Source organism: Saccopteryx bilineata, chromosome 8 (genome assembly GCF_036850765.1).
Source record: "Saccopteryx bilineata isolate mSacBil1 chromosome 8, mSacBil1_pri_phased_curated, whole genome shotgun sequence".
Taxonomy (NCBI): Eukaryota; Metazoa; Chordata; class Mammalia; order Chiroptera; family Emballonuridae; genus Saccopteryx; species Saccopteryx bilineata.
The window spans coordinates 55,315,418-55,322,723 of record NC_089497.1 but is presented as its reverse complement, the minus strand read 5'-3'; the positions used below and the strand labels follow the sequence as shown (position 1 = coordinate 55,322,723).

General features: G+C 43.1%; 1 pseudogene; it reads right to left on the bottom strand.

Annotated features, from left to right (window-relative positions):
• Positions 1-297: 297 nt before the first annotated feature.
• On the bottom strand, positions 298-427 carry LOC136312327 (U4 spliceosomal RNA; annotated as a pseudogene).
• Between the last annotated feature and the right edge of the window lie 6,879 nt (positions 428-7,306).

Here is a 7,306-nt window from a genome sequence, read left to right as displayed (position 1 = left end):
AGGTCTATGGCTTGAGCACGGGCTCACAGCTTAAGCATGAGATTGTGGACATGATCCCATGGTCACTGGCTTGAGACCAAAGGTCACTGGCTTGAAGTGCAAGGTCGCAGGCTTGAGCAAGGGGACACTGGCTCAGCTGAAGCACCTGGTCAGGGCACAAATGTGATAGCAATCAATGAACAAGTAAAGTGACACACCTACGAGTTGATACTTCTCATCTCTTTCCCTTCCTGTCTGTCTGTCCTTGTTTGTCTCTCTCTCATAAAAAAAAAAAAAAAGTTATCTGTTTTCGTCATCTGCTTTCATCATCATCAAAAAGCATCATGCCAAGTCTCCGCATGCTGCAGGATCTAAATGCCATTTTAATTAGCAAAAATAGCACATCAGATAAACCTCATTGACTACAATACTGCCACTGTGCAAAGCTTACCATTTTAGATTAAAAGCAGAGGATGGTAATCACGTGCCTCTTTCTGAAGATGTACAGAAAAAAATTAAGTTTTAACCCAAGGAAAAATCCTCTTGGGGGCAAAGTCTCCTGGGCCACACCTAAGTAGGTGAGCAGAAGTTGCATATAAAAACAATGAAAAAATTCCTCTTTTACATGCACTCTCGTGAAATCACTCCAAATTTCCACCACTCTCTAAATCAGGAAGGAAGAATAAAACAGAATCAGTGGTCCCAGGGTGATTATATTTCAAAGACAAGATGTTATTCCTAAATACCCATCCATCAATACTTTTTATTTCCTGCCCTGACAGGGTAGCTCAGTCATACCAACACACCAGGTTGCCGGTCTCATCCATATGGAACAACAAATTAATGTTTCTCTATCTCTCTTTCCCTATCTCTCTCTCCCTCTCTCTCTAAAATAAAAAAATTTAGGCCCTGGCCGGTTTGCTCAGCGGTAGAGCATCGGCCTGGCGTGCGGGGGACCCAGGTTCGATTCCCGGCCAGGGCACATAGGAGAAGCGCCCATTTGCTTCTCCATCCCCCCCCCCTCCTTCCTCTCTGTCTCTCTCTTCCCCTCCTGCAGCCAAGGCTCCATTGGAGCAAAGATGGCCCAGGTGCTGGGGATGGCTCCTTGGCCTCTGCCCTAGGCACTAGAGTGGCTCTGGTCGCGGCAAAGCGACGCCCTGGAGGGGCAGAGCATCGCCCCCTGGTGGGCAGAGCCTCGCCCCTGGTGGGCATGCCGGGTGGATCCTGGTCGGGCGCATGCAGGAGTCTGTCTGTCTCTCCCCGTTTCCAGCTTCAGAAAAATACAAAAAAAAAAAAATTAAAAAAATTTTAGAAAATATTTTTTACTTTTAAACCTTAAGATAATATCCACTTGCCTTTGTAATTGGTAGTGGAGGAAGAGTGAACAGTTATAGCAGATAGAGAGAATAGGTTGAGTAAACTTGATGTTGTTTAATTATAATTATTTAAGTAAAATAAAGTTAACATATCATATTAGTATCATTTTTTTACCTTAAATTTTCCCTTGAAAGAAAAGTGGCAGCCATAGAACGTCTTTACATCTGGCATATGAACCTCTTCAAGTCTCGTTTAGGACTAGAGGTTTGTCTTTTTAAGGCAAACCAAAGGAAGCTTCCCAAATCTAGAGCATGGAGGACCCATCCTCAGGGGCACATCTCTGAACGACTCAATTCAGTCTAGCTCTCAACACATATTTACTGCCTGCTATACCGGGTACTGTGCTAAGAGCTGGGGGGACAGATGTCAGTAAGACAGAGTGCCTTCCCTAAAGCAGATCCCCGGCTGGGGGCCCTCCTGATGATGTCCAGGTGTATCAGTGGATATGTGGAATGAGGAGGACACATGTGCCATCTCTCCCCTGTGTCCACAGGAGATGCTGCGAAGTGACCACACTCACTTCAGCCCGATGCAGCCTCAGAATTGTTCTCAACGTAGCACAGCTGATTGACCACTTGGCCAAGGGTTGACTCTATCTCTGAGGTTGGCTGAGTATGGGCTTTGGAAACAGGCAACTCTAAATTCAGACCCCAGCTCCAGCACATATTAGTTGTGTAGTCTTGAGAAAATCCCTTACTACTTCTTGAGTTTCAGTTTCCACATCTGTAAAATGGGACAATTCTCACAACAACATTAAATGTTGGTACCACTCTTCCTATTTTACAGATGGAAAAACTGAGGCACAGATTGGGCAAGTATCATGCCCAAGATCACAAAATATAAAGAGGGAGAGCTAAATTTCAAAGCCAGGAGATCTATTTTCAGAGCCCAAACTGGCAACTTTTAGGCTACTCTGCCTCTTAGACAGGCTGACCAGATGATCTCTGGGAGCTAACGAGCACAAACTGCCAGGCTCAGATGAGATATTGAATAGAGGGTTCATTAGGGGACATACTCCACTGGCTGAGACCTTAGCTCTGGCTGGAAACAGTTAACGTTAGAAAGGCTGCTTTGGAAAGACCTGGATTTGTGAATATAAAGGTTCACATCATATTTAAAATATTTGGCAAAGAGTCTGACTCTTGAAAGCAACTTATCTGATAACTGAAATACGAGAGTCAAGAATCACTTGACTACATAGTCCAAGCCTCTCTGACTTAGAAAATCTACCAAGGGGGAACATTGTTGAAGTCATTGTCCATTTCCAGGATAACTTCACTGTGATGGAGGCAGGGGTTCAAAAGTAAAAGCAGAGAAGAATCTTAATTTAGAACTGAGCTAAATTAATAAATAAGCCGGCTAATACTTGTACAGCTCTTAGAACATCCCTAGCACCTATTAAACACTACTGTTGTAAGTGTTTAGTAAACAGATAAAATATTGACACGTGGGTGTGGGAGGAGACCTAGTTAGAAGCACCCACCCTTGGGTGGCCATTGAGCCTCTCACGTCCCTGAGCCTCACTGGCCTTAGAACAAGCATTTCATTTCTGAACCTCAGTTGTCTGGCTTGTGAAACAAAAATACATAACAATAACTAACTCAAGAGGGTTGTTGTAAGTACCAGAAGAGACGAATGAGAAATTAAGGATGAAAATATGTTATTTGTAAACTATAAAGCACTATACACATGTAATTACTGTCACTATTTCTTAGTCAGAATTCCTATGAGCGAGAGGATTAGAAAGATGTCCTGAGGCAGAGAATCAAATTTCTGGTGCTGGTGGGATTATCTGCCAGGATTATCTGCCCTTCTCTCCAGCCCCCTCCTTGGCATAACCTACCCTTAGCTGCTCGCCTAGCCAAGTAGGGAGTCAGGGAGAGCTGTGTCCCTGGCACCCAAAGAGGAACACAGAGTGCCCTCTCCCCCCTCTTACAAAATCAAGGCTGTGCAGAGCTGTTGGGAGTAAAGGAACAATGCATCCAGTGTGCCAGGTTCGCAACATTCAGGATTAGATAGACCTTGTGGACTGCCCTAATTACTTGATGACCCAGGGTAATCTCATTTCCATGGGCACGGGCATTGTGAGTTTTAAGTGACTGCCTTTGTAGCTAGACTTTGGCATCCATAGCCTATTCCAGAAGTGAGGACTATTTGTACAGAACCAAACTGAACTCCTTGAAATATGGTAGGTACTTCAGAAAAGAATATAAAGCTATGCTATTATTATAAATTGTGAGATATTACCCCATAGGGAAATCCTGTAGGATACCAGTTGTAAGTGCACTACAGATGCTGTACTAGAAGCATTGGGGGCCTGGAGGAGCCAGGGCTCATGTCAACATTAACAATTAAACCTAAGGCAAATCCACACCCATTTGCAGATAAAGCCTTCTAGGAGGATTCATTTTTACTGTGCTTGGAAATTATCATATTTCAAAATTGTTTTGGCAACAGGTTTATACAATAGAGACTGTCATCCCTGTGCCAGCCTGAGGCAAAGCCTAATAAGAGTTGGGTGGACTAAGTTTGGACTCAAATCCTGAGAGGATTGTGATCCTCTAAAGACATATGATAACCCAAGTCCCCAAATATGTTCCAAATGCCACAGAAGATTTTGCAAAGCCGAGGACCATACATAGGCTTTATTATTGTGAGCAGGGCCATCCTTAGGAGGGTTTGAGCCTGAGACTGGATGGGTTTCATGGGACCTCTCTTCCCTCAGCCCAACATTTTTATACATATGAAAATGGTTTTGCCTGACCAGGCGATAGTGCATTAGATAGAGCATCGGACTGGGATGCGGAGGACCCAGGTTCAAAACCCAGAGGTTGCCGGCTTGAGTGCAGGCTCAGCTGGCTTGAGCTGCAACGAAGAATCGATGCTTCTCATCTCTCTCTGTTCCTGTCTGTCTGTCCCTATCTGTCCCTCTCTCTGACTCTCTCTCTGTCTCTGTCAAAAAAAAAAAGTTTATATGGTTTAAACAGCCTAACACCAACACCAGGAACAAATAGACATAAGTGTGAAAAGAACCTTACACTTGTTCATTTATTAATTTATTCATTCATTCAATGTCTAACATCCTGTAGGGTCTATACTTCAGTTCCCAGCAACAACTTGCTAATGGGGCAGACAAGGCGTGGACACACAGAACTGTAGCAAAGTGTGCTAAGAGCCCATAGGGACTATTGGAACAGGTAGGCTTAACCTTTTTGAAGGTAGAGAGGGACAGAGATGCCCAGATTTGATTTTGGAAGAGGTGGAAGGTACTGAAGGCAGAGAGCAGAGTAAGTGCAAAGCCACATAGTTGCAAAAGAGCTGATGGGTTCAGAGGGTGGAGATGAGTCACGTGTGGTTGGAAAGTAGAGCACAAGCCTGGGAGCTGAGGCTGCAGAGGGGGCAGGACAGATGGTGAGGGCTGAGACACACTGCGGGGAGCTTGGACCCTGATGAACAATGGGGAAACAGGCCACAGGAAAGTATAAGCCAAGAAGTCCCACAATCATATTCACATGCTAATAGATCACTGAGAAGGTCCTGAGGAGGGTTGTAAAAAGCAAGGACACTGGTAGGCAGTGGTGGGATTCAGTCAGTTCGCACTGGTTTGGCAGAACCGATACCTATCTTTTTTTTTTTTTTTACTAAGTGAGAGGCAGGGAGGCAGACAGACAAACTCCCATGTGTGCCCCTATTGGGATCCACTCAGCAAACCCTCTACGGGGCGATGCTCTGCCCATCTGAGGCTGCTGCTCTGTTGCTAGGGCAACTGAGCTATTTTTCTCTGTGAGACCACGAAGCCATCCTCAGCTCTTGGAGTCAACTTGCTGGAACCATTTCAGCCACAGCTGTGGAAGAGGAAGAGAGAGAGAGAGATAGAAGAGGGTATGAAGAAGCAGGTGGTCACTTCCCCTGTGTGCACTGACTGGAATCGAACCTGGGACTTCCACACACTGGGCTGATTGATGCTCTACTGCTGAGCCAACCAGCCAGGGCCTAAAATGGCACTTGTAATCAGGGTTCTCTTTAAGTTGGGCACCTGGGCCACTGCCCAATGTGGAAATCACAAATTTACATTTCTTACTCTTTTTTAATGTTCGTCTACACAACAGCGTCTTCTAAGTGCCCGTAGTAATGTTCTTTCAGTCCATAGGTGAAAAAAATGTGATAGAACTATGCTTATAGTATTTGTTTATTCATGTCATAAAACTCATCATCCCTTTGATGAAACACTACATTTTAATTCCCTTGCATTAGTTACTTCAGTAAACAAACATATAACGTAAAGAGAAAAAGTGCCAAACAACCAGGGGGTGACAAGCTGTCATTGGAAATATCTTAACTAACAGTTTTATTGTTTTTTGTCAGGTATTATTTAAAATTTTTATTAATATGTTAAAACTCTTTCTTATAACATAATGTAGTTTTGTGTACCTCTTTTATTGTTCTTATTTAAGAATTAAATACATAAAATAATAAACTACCTTTCGGTATATAATTTTTTTATACTTAAACCAGTCATTAGGACCGAGAAATGGTTGTTAAATTATGTGAATCCTACCACTGCTGGTAGGGAACTACTGAGAAGGTGATAAGAGTCACTTGATGAAAGTAATAGGAAAGCATTTTCATTATCAACAAATTAATAGTATAGAAACTGTTACAGAAATAACACATTACTTTACTAATGGATATGTAAGTGATTTCTAATTTTCTTATGATGAACTACAAACATGTTTGTACTAGTGTTCAATAAATTGCTTATAAAATATTACTTCTTAAAAACATTTTTTGTTTGTTTGTTTGTTAAAGTAAGAGAAAGGGAGATAGAGTGACACACATCTGCATGTACCCTGACTGGGATCCCCATGGCAACCCCCATCTGGGGCTGATGCTAAATCAGATGCACAATCAATCAAGCTATCCTCAGTGCCCGGGGCCAGTGCTTGAACCAATCAACACTAGCTACAAGAGAGGAAGAAGGAGATAAGGGGGAGAGGGAGGGAGAGAGAAGCAGATGGCTGCTTCTCATGTGTTCCCTGACTGGGGATCGAACCCAGGACATCCATACACTGGGCCAATACTCTACCACTGAGCCAAGCAGCCAGGGCCTTAAAATAGTTTTTTAAGAAATTGGATGACACCCTTTGTTCCCCTAAATCAAGAGCATTCATTTTATTTTATTTTTTTCAGTTACAGTTTATAGTCAATATCATTTTGCATTAGTTTCAGGTGTACATATAGTGGTTAGACAATTATATACTTTACAATGTGTTCCTCCTGATAATTCTAGTACCACCTGGCAAAGTGAATAGTTATTACAATATTATTGACTGTATTCCCTATGCTATACTAAAAAAAAAAACTAGATGTTCATCTTGGTATGGCTAGATTTTTCTGGGAGTTTGTGATATATACAATGGTGAAATAGCTCTTTTTTTTTTAAGACTTTACTTATTGATTTTACAGAGGGGGGAGGAGTGAGAAGTATCAACTCATAGTTTCTTCACTTTAGTTGTTCATTTGCTTCTTGTCATATGTGTCTTGACTAGGCAAGCCCAGGGTTTTGAACAAGCAACCTCAGCATTCCAGGTCAATGGTCCATTCACTGCACCACCACAGGCCAGGCAAGATAACTCCTTAAAATTATTTTTGACCCACCTGACCAGGCAGTGGCACAATGGATAGCGCTTTGGACTGAGACACAGAGGACCCAGGTTGCTGGCTTGAGCGTGAACTCATCCAGTTTGAGCACAGGCTCACCAGCTTGAGCACGGGGTCACTGACTTGAGTGTGAGAAAATAGACATGACCCCATGGTCACTGGCTTGAGCCCACAGGTCGCTGGCTTGAGCAAGGGGTCATTCATTCTGCTGTAGCCTCCTGGTCAAGGCACATATGAGAAAAGCAAGCAATGAACAACCAAGGAGCAGCAATGAAGAACTGACACTTCT